Below are 21,079 nucleotides of genomic sequence, written 5' to 3'. Positions count from 1 at the left end.
TAACATGGGAACAGCATGGGGAAGACCCCTGGGAGTATTTCTGACTCCCAGGTCACTTCTGTCAACAACGTGGTCAGAGGTATTACGCCACTATTGCGGACTCACAATAAAACATACAAAAACTAAACCAAAATGGATTTTCCTGGGAAATATGTTAAGGAATTTCCTTTCCAGGGTAATAACTTGTATGTAAAGCAAAATAAATAACCAAAAACAAAAATACTCCTCCACACCTTGGGCTATGTTCACACTAAGCATTTTGATGCATTTTTGCACTTTTGCATTGCTTTCAACCGTGACAAATGCATTCACCAGGTAATGTCATTTTAACATTTTACAACCTTATCGGGCCATGTGGTGTGTGACACATCATCAGACACATCCTATTTTATTTATGATGGAGGGACTCTGAAAGTCACAAAGCCTATTTTTATAGGGCCATCAGGCGGCCTTTACTATTCTTAAAGGACCAGCAGTCGGCCCTCACTATTCTTAGAGAGCCATCACCCGGCTATGCTTTATTGTTCCCATTACTAAATAGTGGGTCTTCTATACTGTTATTGCGTATGCAGTTAGTGGCAGGGCTGCCCAAAATTTGGACACACCCCAATACCCCTTTTGAAGAGACTTAGAGGAGGGCCTCCTGAAACCAATGTTCCCATTATTAGGAAGTAGGTCTACCATTGTGTTTGCCTATGCAGTGAATGCAAGGGTTGCCAAAAATTTGGAGGCACTCCAATGCCCCTTGGAAGAGACGTAGAGGTCAGAGGGCCTCCTGAAAACAATGTTCCCATTATTAGGAAGTATATATAAGAGATATAAAGTTCTCCTTGTAGCGTGGGTCTAGAAGTGTCACCAACCAGTAATGACTGTCACCCAAAATTTTGAAAACGCGAGGGTCATGGGAAAGGCAGCGTAACATAAACTTAGCCATGTGTGCCAGACTGCTAACAGGCAAGACTTCCGAGTCCTCACCAAAAGGATGACTGACCATGCTCTCCTCCTCCTCCTCTCTGTCCTCTGCCCATCCACGCTGAACAGACGGTATTACAGCTGTGCAGGTAGTACCGTCTATAGCGGTACTACTAGCTCCTGTTCTTCCTCCTCCTCCTCTTCCTCATTGTCACCCAATCCACATTGGGATGAGATGAGGCTGGGCTGTGTGTAATCACCCTGTATGATTCCTTGATCCATATTATCGTGCTCCGCCTGCAATGCATCCTCTTTCATTGTGGGCAGAGGTCATTTCAGAAGGCAGAGGAGAGGGATGGTGACGCTAATTATGGCATCATCATCGCTCACCATCTTAGTGGAGTCCTCAAAGTTTTGGAGGATGGTACATATGTCTGACATCCATGTCCACTCCTGAGGTCTTATGTGTGGAGTCTGAACTGAATACCGACGGCCTTGTTGATGCTGGTAATCAACAACGGCCCTCTTCTGCTCACAAATCCTTCCAACATCTGCAGTGTAGAGTTCCAATGCATGGGGACATCACACACCAGTCTGTGAGCCGGAAGCTGAAAATACTGCTGAAACACGGCATGGGTGTAGGTGAGTCTCTAAAATGGGCACACAGGCGGCGTACTTTAACAAGCAGATCCAGCAGCTCCAGGTAGGATTTGAGAAACCACTGAACCACGAGGTTAAGCATATGGGCCAGGCATGGTACGTGTGTGAGCTCGCCTCGCCTCGGAGCCGCCACCAGGTTCCGGCCATTGTCACACACGACCATGCCTGGCTGTAGGTTCTGTCCACAACTCTTCAGGATTGTGCGGTTTGTCACCTAAGCATATTAGATTCAGCACAGCCTGTTTCCTCTTGGCCGAGGCAGTGCTGCAGTGCTTCTAGCTTGTGACCGATGTGGTCATTTCGGAGATGGAGGCTGAAGAGGAGGCTGATGTTCAGGAGCTGTAGACTGTGGGGGCAACCCTGATTGACCTAGGGCCCGCAATCCTTGGCATCGGGAGGACATGTTCTGTCCCAAGGTCCAACTGGGTCCCGGCTTCCACTATATTAACCCAGTGTGCCGTCAGCGAGATGTACCGTCCCTGCCCACAAGCACTTGTCCACGTGTCCGTGGTTAGGTGGACTTTCCCGGTAACTGCGTTGTTGAGGGCACGGCTAATGTTTTGGGACACGTGCTTGTGTAATGTGGGGACGGCACACCGGGAGAAATAGTGGTGGCTGGGGACCGGGTACCGAGGGACGGCTGCCGCCATCAGGTTGCGGAATCCTTCTGTCTCCACGAGCATAAAAGGCAACATTTCGAGCGCAAGCAGTCGTGTAATGTGGGAATTTAGTATTGTGGCCTGTGGGGCGTTGGCTGCGTATTTGCGCTTGCGTTCCAAGGACTGAGGTATGGACAACTGAACGCTGCGCTGGGACAAGGACGTGCTTCCTGATGCTGCTACTTGAGAGTGTGCAACGACAGGTGCAGGGCAGGAGGCATCTTCGCATGCACCATGGACAGGGGATTGGCTTACAAGCACAACAGCGGAAGAGTCAATGGTGCCACCCGCTGACACTGTTCCTTGTCCCGGGGGTTCGGCCCACAAAGTCGAGTACTTTGCTGCCATGTGCCTGATCATGCTGGTGGTGGTCAGGCTGCTAGTTTTGCCAACCCTGCTGATGCTGGCCTGGCAGGTGGTGCAAATAGCCTTTTGGGGGTTGTCGGCGGAGTCTTTAAAAAACAACCAGACTCGGGAAGACCTAACAGTTGTACTGGCAACTTGCTTCGTGCTGGTGTTATGGGGAGCGGTTGCCTGCCTTCTGTCTGCGGCCACCACACTGCTTCTTCCTGCCTGTTGGGGTACTCTGCCTCCCTCCACCTGTATGCTCCTGTCCTCCTGCCATGTTGGGTCAGTTACTATATCATCCACCACCTCGTCTTCCACTTCCGCACCCTGTTCCTCCTCCTGACTTTCTGGCAATTGTGTCTCATTATCGTCCACCTCTTGTGACACTTTCCCACCGTAGCCTTCATGTGACCGTGGCTGCTCAAATATTTGGGTATCGCTACCTGCGATCTCCTCTTGCCCCACTTCAAGTGGACCGGGCGAGAGGCCTGAATCTATAAATGGAAAAGTGAACAGCTCTTCAGAGTGTCCAAGTGTGGGATCATTTGTCTCTGGGCACTCGGTCTGGTGGGAGGAAGGAGGATCAGGGTGAATATGCGGTCCAGACTCATGGCTACTGAGACTTGACCGTGTGGAAGACATGATGGTGGTGGTGGCTAAGTGACTGAAAGCATTATCCGCTATCCAACCAACAACCTTTTGACACTGCTCTGGGTTCAATAGTGGTGTGCTGCGGTCCCCTAGGAATTGGGACAGGAAGGTCAGGCGATAAGATTTGGGTGTTTGTTGTGGCACAATTTCAGCTTGCCCACTGCCTCGGCATGCACCATCACCATCACGTCCAGTTCCCCGTCCCTTGCCACGCGCCTTGCCCATTTTAAATGGAGGACAATATCTTCCACGCTCACTACAAATGGCTGAATTTGGAGCAAAGTTATAAGTAATCCATGTGATGGAGAAACCACAGTTTTAAATACCTGGCCTGTAGGTAACTATTTTAAACAGCAAACCGATGCCAATAACTTTGCTGACACACTGAAAAAAAATTTGAATGGAGACCAAAAATGGCATTATTTTCAGCGCAATTATATGTAATCCGTGTGACAGACAAACCACAGTTTTAAATAGCTGGATTTTTAGCACTGTAAAGGATCTGGCTGTATTCTGCAGTGCTAACAAGCAAATGGCACAAAAAAAGTGTTCTCTGGATTGCTTTTTAAGCAAATAATAAGGATTAAGATCCCCAAAAAAATATTCCTGGCCTCTGAGACCTGGGCCTTTGTCTAGAAATATCTAACATCCGCAGAAGGCAGAATTGGAATGGAGCCTCTTGTGCTATATGCACTGCTGTCTGCTATATATCCTGCCTGCCTATATACGCTGCCTGTCTGATATCTCTGCAGATGGATTAGTCCTCAGAAGGACTGTTTGTTGAGATGGATATGTGTAATGTACTTGTTTTCTCCCTACACTACCTAATACACAACCAAATCTCTCCCTAGCTCAGCAGCACCTCTCCCTACACTGCCTGATTGCGGAGTAGACTGACGAGCACAGCGGCGCCAGGTCTGATATAGACCTGATAACGCTGTGCGGCCAACCAATCACTGTAATGCCACAACCAACATGGCTGCGGCATTACAGTGAGTGGCAGGCAATCCCTGCATGTTCATTGGCTCTGTAAAGAGCGCCAAAAATGCAGGGAGGCGACCCGAGCGTCCGCCCGAGCATCTCGCAAGTACGTGGCGAGCTCCGAGCATCTTGAGCACTGAGATGCTCGGGCGAGTACCGAGTACTTGCGAGTATGCTCGATCATCACTAATACAGAGGACTTTATTCACACAGACACAGAGGACTTTATTCACACAGACACATAGGACTTTATTCACACAGACACAGAGGACTTTATTCACACAGATACTGAGGACTTTATTCACACAGATATAGAGGACTTTATTCACACAGATACAGAGGACTTTATTCACACAGACACAGTGGACTTTATTCACTTTATTCACACAGACACAGAGGACTTTATTCACACAGACACATAGGACTTTATTCACACAGATACAGTAGACTTTATTCACACAGATACATAGGACTTTATTCACACAGACACAGAGGACTTTATTCACACAGATACAGAGGGCTTTATTCACACAGATACAGAGGACTTTATTCACACAGACACAGAGGACTTTATTCACACAGATACAGAGGACTTTATTCACACAGACACAGAGGACTTTATTCACACAGACACAGAGGACTTTATTCACACAGACACATAAGACTTTATTCACACAGATACAGTAGACTTTATTCACACAGATACATAGGACTTTATTCACACAGATACATAGGACTTTATTCACACAGACACAGAGGACTTTATTCACACAGATACAGAGGACTTTATTCACACAGACACAGAGGACTTTATTCACACAGACACAGAGGACTTTATTCACAGACACAGAGGACTTTATTCACACAGACACATAGGACTTTATTCACAGATACAGTAGACTTTATTCACACAGACACAGAGGACTTTATTCACACAGACACAGAGGACTTTATTCACACAGATACAGTAGACTTTATTCACACAGATACAGTAGACTTTATTCACACAGATACATAGGACTTTATTCACACAGACACAGAGGACTTTATTCACACAGATACAGAGGGCTTTATTCACACAGATACAGAGGACTTTATTCACACAGACACAGAGGACTTTATTCGCACAGATACAGAGGACTTTATTCGCACAGATACAGAGGACTTTATTCGCACAGACACAGAGGACTTTATTCACACACATACAGTAGACTTTATTCACACAGATACATAGGACTTTATTCACACAGACACAGAGGACTTTATTCACACAGACACAGAGGACTTTATTCACACAGACACATAGGACTTTATTCACACAGATACAGTAGACTTTATTCACACAGATACATAGGACTTTATTCACACAGATACATAGGACTTTATTCACACAGATACAGAGGACTTTATTCACACAGACACAGAGGACTTTATTCGCACAGATACAGAGGACTTTATTCACACAGACACAGAGGACTTTATTCACACAGACACAGAGGACTTTATTCACACAGATACAGTAGACTTTATTCACACAGATACATAGGACTTTATTCACACAGATACAGTAGACTTTATTCACACAGATACATAGGACTTTATTTACACAGATACAGAGGACTTTATTCACACAGACACAGAGGACTTTATTCACACAGATACAGAGGACTTTATTCACACAGACACAGAGGACTTTATTCACACAGACACAGAGGACTTTATTCGCACAGACACAGATGACTTTATTCACACACATACAGTAGACTTTATTCACACAGATACATAGGACTTTATTCACACAGACACAGAGGACTTTATTCACACAGATACAGAGGACTTTATTCACACAGACACAGGGGACTTTATTCACACAGATACATATGACTTTATTCACACAGACACAGAGGAGTTTATTCACACAGATACAGAGGACTTTATTCACACAGACACAGAGGACTTTATTCACACAGACACAGAGGACTTTATTCACACAGACACATAGGACTTTATTCACACAGATACAGTATACTTTATTCACACAGATACATAGGACTTTATTCACACAGACACAGAGGACTTTCACACAGACACAGAGGACTTTATTCACACAGACACAGAGGACTTTATTCACACAGACACAGAGGACTTTATTCACACAGACACAGAGGACTTTATTCACACAGACACAGAGGACTTTATTCACACAGACACATAGGACTTTATTCACACAGACACAGTGGACTTTATTCACACAGATACAGAGGACTTTATTCACACAGATACAGAGGACTTTATTCACACAGACACAGAGGACTTTATTCACACAGACACAGAGGACTTTATTCACACAGACACAGAGGACTTTATTCACACAGATACAGAGGACTCTATTCACACAGATACAGAGGACTTTTCAGGTTCTTATTTGAGGCATTGTTATCAGAGACTAGGTGTTGTAGCTAATCAGAAGTGCAGGTACAGAACACGATGCCCAGGAGACACAGTGACTCCATCTCATCCATATAACAAGGAGCCGTCAGCGAACAGGACAGATTCTCGCTTTTCCTGCTTTCAGACAGCTATCCATATATCTATTATCTATCTATCTATCATTTATCTATTATCTATCTGACTATGTATCTATCTATTATCTATCTATCTATCTATTATCTGTATATCTATCTATCCATGTATCTATTTATCTATCTATCAGTCTATGTATCTATCTATCTGTTATCTGTATATCTATCTATCCATGTATCTACTCCAAAAATAAAGGACAGCATTCCTTGTAGAAAACATAATGTGGTTTCATGGCCCATAAGGGCTAGTGGCGATGTTTTGGCTCTGATTTGAGCCTTTCTCAAGCAGTGAATAAGTGAAGTTACATCATATAAATAGAGTCATCCGTCAGATAATCAATGATATAAATAAAGTGCATAAGTGCTTTACAGAACCAAAATGCCTAGTACAAAAGACATGTGCAAACCTCATTGTATATTTATAAATAAAGTGCTGGTGATACACGGATTGCAGATTTACACAAAACATATATTACATTTAATTGCAATCAAGTACCAGATGCGTAGCTTTCAATAATCTAACATAACATGACTCACCCCATTGGATCATATAATCCAGCGCCAAAACTCGGCATCTATCAAATGCTACCGCACATGTCAGAGTCAGCGGGGTGTCCTGGCCGGGCAGGCGCTCTAAGCACCTGTGTGCATCCTGCGCCATGATTGTTGAAGTAAGACTCTCAAATCGTACTGCGCATGTCACAGGCTGCTTCAGCACCACAGGAAGTGCTGCGCCTGACACAGACTGTCAAAAAATTCCCACGCAGCAGTAGTGCCGTAAGTGAGGTCACGCTCCTGTCAGTGTATCGCGGCTGCAGAATAGAGACGTCACATTTCCTGATGTGGCCGTTATATTCATGAGATCGATGTGGGACAGTCACAATATGGACTACGGTGGACAGTGAAGATTATGGTCGTTTATTATTTTATCTTTATTTCAGGAGACAATGGCTTCAGGGATTAGGTGTAAGGTGAGTATATGGCGTGTTTTTATTTTTTGTAGGGGACGAAGGCATCGGGGACAAGGTGTAGGTGAGTATAATCTGTTTTTTTTATTTGAATATTTTTTTGTTCATTTCGACATTTGTTTTTTTTACTTTTAGCACAGGCGCCGCTGACAAGAGACTGCTGCATCAATCCAGCGGCGCCTGTGCTCCCTATTTTCTATGACAGCAGGCGCCGGCTGATGGGGATAGTAGTTCCATCAGCCGTCACCTATGACCTGCAGTAAGCTTTTTACCGCAGGTCACTGTCACAATTGTGGGATCATGCTGATCAGCATGATCCCACAGCGCTCTGACCATGGTAACTATGTTACCGCCAATCAGAGCCTGTGTTTCCTGCGCTGTCACGCAGATGACAGCCCGTGAAACACCCAAACCTGGACCCGAACAGTAACACGGACTTCCCGAGAAAGTCCGTGTTCAGGGTCCGTGCCCGAACAGTAGTTGTTCGGTACGGACCCCAAACATTACTGTTCGGAATCGCCCATCACTATTCATAATCTCTATCTACGTAACACCACCATATTCCAGGAGAATCATACATACAATTCTCACTATTATTGCTGGCTTCTCGTAAATCCCCTATATTGTAATAAGGTACTTTAAAGCACGTCAGCAGGATTGTGCTAATTAAACTACATACACTGTCTGATGGGCGACATTACACTGATTAACATGATACCTTGGTTGATGAAATCCGTCCTGTGGTTCTTGTGTAATCTTTACTTTTAGTTTGGAGATAATGATATGCTCGTGCTCCAGGGCGGCCTGTGGAGGGCACTCTATCTGGTGCTCTGCTTACATATTAATCATATTAATCTGTATGCTCTTATGGCAGATCACTGATCGATCACTGACCTGCCTTCTATTTTACATACTACTAGATGCATTATGTAGAACAGGAGCAGACATAAAACACTCTTCCAATTTTTCACAAGCCCTAATAGCATCCAGTGGCCAAACCTTGAGATCCGCCCCCTTATGTGTGATGACAATAAGAGGTTCAGCAATCTGAGAAAAAACCCTAATAAATTCCCTATAATAGTTGGCGAATCCTACAAAATGTGGCAACATTTTCAGGTCACTAGGTCAGACCCAATCTATTATGGCTTTCACCTTCCCAGGATCCATCGTAAACCCATCAGCCGATAAAATGATCCCCAGGAATGAAACTTCCTGAGCAGAAAAAAACATTTCTCAATTTTAGCAAAGAAAGAAAGAATTCTCCCTCAATCCTTATCATACAACACGGACATGTTCCTGGTGAGAATCCAAATCAGCTGAGAAAATTCTATATCATCAAGGAAAATCACAAGAAATCTCCCAATGTAATCAGAGAAATATCATTCAGAGAGTTGTGAAATCCTGTTGGTGCATTGGAGAATCCAATTAATAGAGAGAAGTTGTGTCAATAGTTTATAGCACCCCGAAAACAATATATGTATAACCATTAGTCTATGAATCTACCACTTGGGTACTTCAAACCACCATGGAAGTGGTAAGTGGTTCCGTACAGAAAACACTCATCATATAGGAAATGTACTCATGAACCAAGATACATAAAATACTTATAGATTGTAAGCTCTTACGAGCAGGATCGTCATTATACGCGGCTCCGATCCATACATTTCGTACACACGCGGCTCTGCTCCGTACACCTCGTACACACACGGCTCCGCTCCGTACACTTCGTACACACACGGCTCCGCTCCGTACACCTCGTACACACACGGCTCCGCACACCTTGTACACACATGGCTCCGCTCCGTACACCTCGTACACACACGGCTCCTCTGCGTACACCTCGTTCAAACGCGGCTCCGCTCCGTACACCTCGTGCACGCGCGGCTCCGCTCCGTACACCTCGTGCACGCGCGGCTCCGCTCCGTACACCTCGTGCACGCGCGGCTCCGCTCCGTACACCTCGTGCACGCGCGGCTCCGCTCCTTACACCTCGTGCACGCGCGGCTCCGCTCCGTACACCTCGTGCACGCGCGGCTCCGCTCCGTACACCTCGTGCACGCGCGGCTCCGCTCCGTACACCTCGTGCACGCGCGGCTCCGCTCCGTACACCTCGTGCACGCGCGGCTCCGCTCCGTACACCTCGTACACGCACGGCTCCGCTCCGTACACCTCGTACACACGACTCCAATCCCTACATTTTGTACACACGCGGCTCAGCTCCGTACGCCTCGTACACGCGCGGCTCAGCTCCGTACGCCTCGTACACGCGCGGCTCCGCTCCGTACGCCTCGTACACGCGCGGCTCCGCTCCGTACGCCTCGTACACGCGCGGCTCCGCTCCGTACGCCTCGTACACGCGCGGCTCCGCTCCGTACGCCTCGCACACGCGCGGCTCCGCTCCGTACGCCTCGCACACGCGCGGCTCCGCACGCCTCGCACACGCGCGGCTCCGCTCCGTACGCCTCGCACACGCGCGGCTCCGCTCCGTACGCCTCGCACACGCGCGGCTCCGCTCCGTACGCCTCGCACACGCGCGGCTCCGCTCCGTACGCCTCGCACACGCGCGGCTCCGCTCCGTACGCCTCGCACACGCGCGGCTCCGCTCCGTACGCCTCGTACACGCGCGGCTCCGCTCCGTACGCCTCGTACACGCGCGGCTCCGCTCCGTACACCTCGTACACGCGCGGCGCCGCTCCGTACACCTCGTACACGCGCGGCTCCGCTCCGTACACCTCGTACACGCGCGGCTCCGCTCCGTACACCTCGTACACGCGCGGCTCCGCTCCGTACACCTCGTACACGCGCGGCTCCGCTCCGTACACCTCGTACACGCGCGGCTCCGCTCCGTACACGCGCGGCTTCGCTCCGTACACCTCGTACACGCGCGGCTCCGCTCCGTACACCTCGTACACACGCGGCTCCGCTCCGTACACCTCGTACACACGCGGCTCCGCTCCGTACACCTCGTACACACGCGGCTCCGCTCCGTACACCTCGTACACACGCGGCTCTGCTCCGTACACCTCGTACACACGCGGCTCTGCTCCGTACACCTCGTACACACGCGGCTCTGCTACATCCACACTGTAAACCCCTCCTGACCCCACACATAACCTTCAGCTCATCCAGCACCATGACAACCAGCACAGCAGAGTCCTGCATCCACTGAGGCCCCTGATCATGTGACCCCTGACTCCTCCCCTCCTGTGACCTCATCACAGCTCCTGTGCGCACAGAGCAGCCATATATGTGGTGGCGGCTCTGCAGGTGGAGGTATGTGGAGACCCCATTACTGGGCGCAGGGGGCATTAACCCCTTCAGCACGGAGACTCTTTTGGGGTCTTGTGTTGCCCCTTTATAAGAATGATAAGGTTTTTGTTCTGTTTCCTGTAATAGATACATACGACCCAACTATGGAGACAGGAAGGGAGGAAACGTATTGTTCTCATAGTACAGGACCCCTTTACTGGCCCCACAGTGTAATGCCCCCATTATGCCCCTTATGCAGGATGTATGATGCCCCCCACAGTGTAATGCCCCCATTATGCCCCTTATACAGTATGTGTGATGCCCCCACACAGTGTAATGCCCCCATTATGCCCCTTATACAGGATGTATGATGCCCCCACACAGTGTAATGCCCCCATTATGCCCCTTATACAGGATGTATGATGCCCCCCACAGTGTAATGCCCCCATTATGCCCCTTATGCAGGATGTATGATGCCCCCCCCACAGTGTAATGCCCGCATTATGCCCCTTATACAGTATGTATGATGCCCCCACACAGTGTAATGCCCCCATTATGCCCCTTATACAGGATGTATGATGCCCCCACACAGTGTAATGCCCCCATTATGCCCCTTATACAGGATGTATGATGCCCCCACACAGTGTAATGCCCCCATTATGCCCCTTATGCCGGATGTATGATGCCCCCCACACAGTGTAATGCCCCCATTATGCCCCTTATACAGGATGTATGATGCCCCCACAGTGTAATGCCCCCATTATGCCCCTTATACAGGATGTATGATGCCCCCACAGTGTAATGCCCCCATTATGCCCCTTATGCAGTATGTATGATGCCCCCCACAGTGTAATGCCCCCATTATGCCCCTTATACAGGATGTATGATGCCCCCACAGTGTAATGCCCCCATTATGCCCCTTATACAGGATGTATGATGCCCCACACAGTGTAATGCCTCCATTATGCCCCTTATGCAGTATGTATGATGCCCCACACAGTGTAATGCCCCCATTATGCCCCTTATGCAGTATGTATGATGCCCCCACAGTGTAATGCCCCTTATGCAGGATGTATACTGCCCCACACAGTGTAATGCCCCCATTATGCCCCTTATGCAAGATGTATGATGCCCCCACAGTGTAATGCCCCCATTATGCCCCTTATGCAGGATATATGATGCCCCCCACAGTGTAATGCCCCTTATGCAGGATGTATGATGCCCCCACAGTGTAATGCCCCTATTATGCCCCTTATGCAGGATGTATGATGCCCCCCACAGTGTAATGCCCCTTATGCAGGATGTATGATGCCCCCACAGTGTAATGCCCCTTATGCAGGATGTATGATGCCCCACACAGTGTAATGCCCCTTATGCAGGATGTATGATGCCTCCACACAGTGTAATGCCCCCATTATGTCCCTTATGCAGTATGTATGATGCCCCCACACAGTGTAATGCCCCCATTATGCCCCTTATGCAGGATGTATGATGCCCCCACACAGTGTAATGCCCCCATTATGTCCCTTATGCAGTATGTATGATGCCCCCACACAGTGTAATGCCCCCATTATGTCCCTTATGCAGTATGCATGATGCCCCCACAGTGTAATGCCCCTTATGCAGGATGTGTGATGCCCCCACACAGTGTAATGCCCCCATTATGCCCCTTATGCAGGATGTATGATGCCCCACACAGTGTAATGCCCCCATTATGCCCCTTATGCAGGATGTATGATGCCCCCCACACAGTGTAATGCCCCTATTATGCCCCTTATGCAGGATATATGATGCCCAAACACAGTGTAATGCCCCTATTATACCCCTTATGCAGTATGTATGATGCCCCCACACAGTGTAATGCCCCCATTATGTCCCTTATGCAGTATGCATGATGCCCTTACACAGTGTAATGCCCCCATTATGCCCCTTATGCAGTAGGTATGATGCCCCCACACAGTGTAATGCCCCCATTATGCTCCCTATGCAGTATGTATGATGCCCCCACACAGTGTAATGCCCCTATTATACCCCTTATGCAGTATGTATGATGCCCCCACACAGTGTAATGCCCCCATTATGTCCCTTATGCAGTATGTATGATGCCCCCACACAGTGTAATGCCCCTATTATACCCCTTATGCAGTATGTATGATGCCCCCACACAGTGTAATGCCCCCATTATGTTCCTTATGCTTTATGCATGATGCCCCCACACAGTGTAATGTTCCCTCAGTACCGCCTGAGGTCCTGCACTTGGAATGATTCCTCTGGAAAATGGTTTTCCCTTTGCCTGCTCCCCTACATGTAGACCCTCGAGCATGTATACATGCATGTAGGGGAGCAGACCTTACTAGATATTGAGGCTTTGTACAGTAATATACTGCATGAGGATGGTATCAGAGGAGTAAGACGTTTCTTGAAATCAAGATCAATAGAGTGTAGCAGACCTAATGTCTTCATGGAAGATCTTCTAAAATTCACTCTTAGGCTGCGTGCACACGATGCGTTTATGCTGCGGAATTTCCGCAGCGGAAACGCATCAAAAACGCATGGTAATCCGCACCCCATGGTCCCCAGTGGCATTCCGCAATGTCAATGCACATGCTGCTGATTTTTCCGCAGCGTTTCTGCAGCGCAAATAAATCCGCAGCATGTTCATTAATTTTGCGGAAGCGCCGCCATTGACTTGCATTGAGACGCATAGAATCCGTGTCTGTACATTTCTACAAGCGAATTCTATGCGTCTCTATGTGCGGATGGTACCCAGGTCTGGAGGATAGAAGACTCTCATCCAGACCTGGGTACCATTGTACCTGTAAAAAAAGAATAAAATAAAAAATAAAATTTATATTCACCTGTCCGGCGGCTTCTCTCTGCTTGCCGGCAGCGCTTCTCCTTCCAGGACCTGAGATGACGTCACGGTCATGTGATCGCAGACTGTCTCGCGATGTGCCGGCAACCTGGAAGAAGCCAGGACGAGCGCGACAGCACACGCCGGGACATCGGGGGTGAGTATAGCTTTATTTTTTTTATTTTTACAGTCACACTGTATAAATCCATGCCTTTTGCATGGATTTATACAGTGTGACCTAGTTGTCAAGCACTTTCCCAGTGATGCTATCGCCTGGAAAGTGCTTGTCAGTCCGCATGCGGAAACACATGCGTTAACGCATGTGAATCCGCATGTATTCTGCAGGAAAAACGCATGCACAATCTGCATGCGTTTTTTCTGCCCTATTTTTGTGTCCAGCCAGGTACAACTAGGCAGCTGGGGGCTGGAATCTGCAGCGCAGGGAGGCCCAAGCTTTCTGGCCCCCCCCCGCTGCAAATTGCAGTCCGCAGCCACCCCGGAAAATGGCGCGTTCATAGAAGCGCCATCTTCTGGCGCTGTACCCAACTCATCCAGGGCCCTGGTGCGGTGGCTCACTGGGTAATAAAGGGGTTAGGGCCAGCTTGGTATTATCTGCTGGCCCCAAGCCCAAAATTCATGGGGTCACGCCAGTATTAGACATGACCGCCATGAATTTCTAGTAAAGTATTTAAAAAAAACACAACACCCAGAATAAAGTCCTTTAATTGAAATAAACACACAATTCTTTATTGTTCTAAATTAAACTATACTTACCATCACACCCATTCCAGCTGAAGCCAACGATCTCCTGCAATAAAAGAAAAATAATAAACCAACCTCATCCTTACCTTTCCATGGTTCCCACGACAGCTTCAGCTCTGCTACATCGAGATGACAGGCTGGACCGCAGCAGAACCTGCCATCCAGCCTGTCATCCCGCAGACACTGAGAAGCGCAGGCATGCTTGCGCTCCTCAGTGTCTCGCTGTGACGGCATAAAGATGAGCCGTGGTCATGTCCAATGAACTCGGCTCACCTCATGCACGTCACTGACAGCGTGGGAAAATTCTCACGCTGAAGTGCTGAGTGCAGGAGAATTCTCCCACGCTGTCAGTGACGTGCATGAGGTGAGCTCATGTCCAATGAACTCAGCTCACCTCATGCACCTCACTGACAGCGTGGGAAAATTCTCCTGCACTCAGCGCTTCAGCGTGAGAATTCTCCCACGCTGTCAGTGACGTGCATGAGGTGAGCCGAGTTCATTGGACATGACCTCGGCTCATCTTTATGCCGTCACAGAGAGACAATGTGGAGCGCAAGCAAGCCTGCTCTTCTCAGTGTCTGCGGGATGACAGGCTGGATGGCAGCGTTCTGCTGCGGTCCAGCCTGTCATCTCGATGTAGCAGAGCTGAAGCTGTCGTGGGAACCATGGAAAGGTAAGGATGAGGTTGCTTTATTATTTTATTTTTATTACAGGAGATCGTTGGCTTCAGCTGGAATGGGCGTGACGGTAAGTATGGTTTAATTTAGAACAATAAAGAATTGTGTCTTTATTTCAATTAAAGGACTTTATTCTGGGTGTTTGTGTTTTTTTTAACTTTGACTATGGGGTTAGTAATGGGGGTGTCTTATAGACGCCTCTCCATTACTAACCTGGGCTTGATGTCAGCTGGCATTATAAGCTGACATCAACCCCAACCCTATTACCCCCTGCCACCGCACCAGGGCAGCGTGGAAGAGCGAGGCTAAGTGCCAGAATTGGCGCATCCTATGAATGCGCCATTTCTGGGGCGGCTGACGGCTGGTGTTTCTAGCCTGGGAGGGGGCCAATATTCATGGCTCCCTTCCTGGGCTATTAATATCAGCCCCCAGCTGTCTGCCTAGCCTTTGCTAGCTATTAAATTAGGGGGGACCCCACGTCATTTTTTGGGGGGGGTCCCCCATTTTAATAGCTAGTAAAGGCTATGTATTCAGCTGGGGGCTGATATTAGTAGCCTGGGAAGCTCCGTGGGTATTACCCCCTTCCCAGGCTTCAAACATCTGCCCCAGCTGTCTGCTTAACCTCCGCTAGAGCCTAAAATTAAGGGGAACCCCACGCCAATTTTTTTAATAATAAATCCTTTATTTTAATACTAAATGACAAGTACAGTAACCAACACTATCACTGTACTTCATATATATGTGACTGACATGTTTCTATCTATCTAATCTATGTGTGAAGCTCTATTCTGTCTGTTATAAATTGTCGGGTACAGATGCTGAATTGCCGGCCGGCTTTCTTAAAGAGACGGTGCATGAAAACACTATTATTTTTTTTAATAAATCCTTTACACTAAATGACAAGTACAGTAATCAACACTGTCACTGTACTTCATATATATGTGACTGACATGTTTCTATCTATCTAATCTATGTGTGATTCTCTATTCCTTCTATTCTAAATTGTCGGGTACCGCTGCTGAATTGCCGGCCGGCTTTTTTAAAGAGACGGTGCATGAAAACACTATTATTTTTTTTGATAAATCCTTTACGCTAAATGACAAGTACAGTAAGCAGCACTTTCACTGTACTTCGTATATATGTGGCTGACATGTTTATATCTATCTAATCTATGTGTGAAGCTCTATTCTTTCGGTTCTAAATTGTCGGGTACCGGTGTATGCCGCTGCTGAATTGCCGGCTTTTCATGTTTCACTGTTGGCACTGTTCCCATCGATTTGGGCAATCACTGTAATGCCACAACCACCATGGCTGTGGCATTACAGTGAGTGGCAGACAATCCCTGCATGATTGGTGCTCTAAATAGCACCAGACATGCAGGACACGCTTTTGGTGCACGAACAGTTATCGAACATAACCTCGAACAGCCGAATTTTTTGCAAATCGTTCGGGTTCGTCGAACACCGCCCAAAACAGCTCGAATTTGAGATTGGCGAACAGTTCTAGTCGAACAACGCTCATCTCTACCTACTAACACTAATAAACTATTGAAATGGGATAGCCACCACCCCATCCCACTGAAAAAGGCAATACCCAATGGCCAATTTTTACAGTTGAGAAGGAACTGTTCTAATGTCACAGATTTTAATATACAGACAATAGACATGAACACCAGATTCATGGAAAAAGGTACCCACAGTACATTTTGGATTCCGCACGATCCTTTACAGAAAAACAGGAGAGACAAACATTCCTCCATACCTAACCAAGAGACCAAGAAAAAGATGGGATAACACTGGTAATAGGAACTGAGTAACCGTATCTTTAATATCCTCAGAAAACACTAGGATGTACTTGTGGCCGACCCGGACCTGAGGGTGCTGTGGGATCTACTCCCACAATAACTTTCAGAATTGGTCAGTCAATTAGGGACCATTTAGTGCATAGTGTCTATAAAAAAACAAGGGGACATGGCTAGATAGAAGAATCTTTGGTTTCTTCAGATGTGGAGAATGTTTTTTCTGTAATTGGATGAGACATATAAATCTTGTTCCTCCACTGGTAAAACCATTGTTCAGAGGGATTATTCCAACTGTAAAACCTCGGGACTTGTATATATGGCCACATGCACCTGCCCCTAGATTATGTAGGCAAGGTCAAGAGGGAATCTAGGAGTAAGGTGGGGTAGCATCTGGGCGATATATGCCATGGTCACGACACCCCATTAGCGAGGCACATGAACAGTGTACATCGAGGTGAAGCCGGAGACATCTCCTTTTGTATTATTGAGGTGGTTAAACCCAATGTGAGAGGAGGTGATCACAATAGATGTATCCTCAAAAAGGAAAGTGAGTGGATTTCCAGATTGGATTCACTAGACCCTAAGGGACTGAATGAGCAAATTTCCTATGCTTGTTTTGTGTGAATACAACCCCATTTTGGGTTACATTTTTGGATTTTATACTCTATTCATTGCTACTCTCATTGTTCATTCATTGTTCCCTGTAAATAGGGTTCACATATTGTTTTACTTCATGAAGAGATCTGAGCTTCTATATCAGAATTATTTCTTATCAGTTATATCCCATATATACTATTTACACTGTGTGCAGAATTATTAGGCAAATGAGTATTTTGATCACATGATACTTTTTATACATGTTGTCCTAGTCCAAGCTGCATAGGCTTGAGATACAACTACCAATTAAGTAAATCTGGTGATGTGCATCTCTGTAATGAGGAGGGGTGTTGACTAATGACATCAACACCCTATATAAGGTGTGCTTAATTATTAGGCAACTTCCTTTCTTTTGGCAAAATGGGTCAGAAGAGAGATTTGACAGGCTCTGAAAAGTCCAAAATTGTGAGATGTCTTGCAGAGGGATGCAGCAGTCTTGAAATTTCCAAACTTTTGAAGCGTGATCAACGAACAATCAAGCGTTTCATGGCAAATAGCCAACAGGGTCCCAAGAAGCGTGTTGGCCAAGAAAGGCGCAAAATAACTGCCCATGAATTGAGGAAAATCAAGCGTGAAGCTGCCAAGATGCCATTCGCCACCAGTTTTGCCATATTTCAGAGCTGCAACGTTACTGGAGTATCGAAAAGCACAAGGTATTCGATACTAAGGGACATGGCCAAGGTAAGGAAGGCTGAAAAATGACCACCTTTGAACAAGAAACATAAGATAAAACGTCAAGAATGGGCCAAGAAATATCTTAAGACTGATTTTTCAAAGGTTTTATGAACTGATGAAATGAGAGTGACTCTTGATGGGCCAAATACATGGGCCAGAGGCTGGATCAGTAAAGGGCAGAGAGCTCCACTCCGACTCAGACCCCAGCAAGGTGTAGGTGGGGTAATGGTATGGGCTGGTATCATCAAAGATGAACTTGTGGGACCTTTTCAGGTTGAGGATGGAGTGAAGCTCAACTCCCAGACCTACTGCCAGTTTCTGGAAGACAACTTCTTCAAGCAGTGGTACAGGAAGAAGTCTGTATCGTTCAAGAAAAACATGATTTTCATGCAGGACAATGCTCCATCACATGCATCCAACTACTCCACAGCGTGGCTGGCCAGTAAAGGTCTAAAAGAAGAAAAAATAATGACATGGCCCCCTTGTTCACCTGATCTGAACCCCATAGAGAACCTGTGGTCCATCATAAAATGTGAGATCTACAGGGAGGGAAAACAGTACACCTCTCGGAACAGTGTCTGGGAGGCTGTGGTGGCTGCTGCACGCAATGTTGATTGAAAACAGATCAAGCAACTGACAGAATCTATGGATGGAAGGCTGTTGAGTGTCATCATAAAGAAAGGTGGCTATATTGATCACTAATTTTTGGGGGTTTTGTTTTTGCATGTCAGAAATGTTTATTTCTAAATTTTGTGCACTGATATTGGTTTCCCTGGTGAAAATAAACAAGTGAGATGGGATTATATTTGGTTTTTATTAAGTTGCCTAATAATTCTGCACAGTAATAGTTAACTGCACAAACAAATATCCTCCTAAGATAGCCAAATCTAAAAAAAACCCACTCCAACTTCCAAAAATATTAAGCTTGGATATTTATAAGTCTTTTGGGTTGATTGAGAACATAGTTGTTGATCAATAATAAAAATAATCCTCGAAAATACAACTTGCCTAATAATTCTGCATGCAGTGTAGTAACTAACAAGTGTGGTGATCCTTGTTTATCTCTAATTATGCAATAGGGGTCAAATTTGACCATTTAGGAATATACTGTGGGTCATCATCCCATATTTTTTGTAGTGACAAAGTAGATCTACATGACTATTGCATGATGGGAGGATGTGCAATACTTGTGTATAATCTCCCATGAAGCTAATCTCAGAGACAGGACTTTTCTATAATGGAATGCAATCCAAATTCATTATGCGCTTCAGCGTGCAACTCATACTTATGGACATTCGCAGTCTCAGAATGATCCTAGATGTGCTCCGGCGTGTAACACAACTACGGGCATACGCAGTCCCGGGTACTACTGGCACGGTGGGAATCAGTTTATCTGGCTTTTCAGTGTAAAGCGCGTCACTTCCGGACATGCACACTAGGGGATGGACATTATCGGACCTCTAGCTCATGAGAAGTAGCGCAAGCGCAGTACATTATTGTAGACAGACTCCATTCTATATACAGTGAGTACGGAAAGTATTCAGACCCCTTTAAATTTTTCTCACCCTTTGTTTCATTGCAACCATTTAATAAATTCTAAAAAGTTAATTTTTTTTTCTCATTAAAGTACACTCTGCACCCCATCTTGACTGAAAAAAAACAGAAATGTAGAACGCTTTGCAAATTTATTAAAGAAAAACTGAAATATCACATGGTCATAAGTAATCAGACCCTTTGCTCAGTATTGAGTAGAAGCACCCTTTTGAGCTAGTACAGCCATAAGTCTTCTTGGGATTGATGCAACAAGTTTTTGACACCTGGATTTGGGGATCCTCTGCAATTCTTCCTTGCAGATCCTCTCCAGTTCCGTCAGGTTGGATGGTGAACATGGGTGGACAGCCATTTTCAGGTCTCTCCAGAGATGCTCAATTGGGTTTAGGTCAGGGCTCTGGCTGGGCCAGTCAAGAATGGTCATAGAGTTGTTATGAAGCCACTCCTTTGTTATTTTAGCTGTGTGCTTCTGGTCATTGTCTTGTTGGAAGGTGAACCTTCGGCCAAGTCTGAGGTCCAGAGCACTCTGGAAGAGGTTTTCATCCAGGATATCTCTGTACTTGGCCGCATTCATGTTTCTTTCAATTGCAACCAGTCGTCCTGTCCCTGCAGCTGATAAACACCCCCATAGCATGATGCTGCCACCACCATGTTTCACTGTTGGGATTGTATTGGGCAGGTGATGAGCAGTGCCTAGTTTTCTCCACACATACCGCTTAGAATTATCACCAGAAAGTTCTATCTTCATCTCATCAGACCAGAGTATCTTATTTCTCATAGTCTGGGAGAACTTCATGTGTTTTAGAGCAAACTCTATGCGGGCTTTCATATGTCTTGCACTGAGGAGAGGCTTCCGTTGGGCCACTCTGCCATAAAGGCCCGACTGGTGGAGAGCTGCAGTGATAGTTGACTTTGTGGAAATTTCTCCCATCTCCCTACTGCATCTCTGGAGCTCAGCCACAGTGATTTTGGGGTTATTCTTTACCTCTCTCACCAAGGCTCTTCTCCAGCGATTGCTCAGTTTGGCTGAACGGCTAGGTCTAGGAAGACTTCTGATGGTCCCAAACTTCTTCCATTTAATGATTATGGAGG

Source organism: Phyllobates terribilis, unplaced genomic scaffold (assembly GCF_046119375.1).
Source record: "Phyllobates terribilis strain yellow unplaced genomic scaffold, ASM4611937v1 Scaffold_119__1_contigs__length_5224398, whole genome shotgun sequence".
Classification (NCBI taxonomy): domain Eukaryota; kingdom Metazoa; phylum Chordata; class Amphibia; order Anura; family Dendrobatidae; genus Phyllobates; species Phyllobates terribilis.
The sequence above is the reverse complement of the archived record's forward strand: the minus strand, read 5'-3'. Positions refer to the sequence as shown.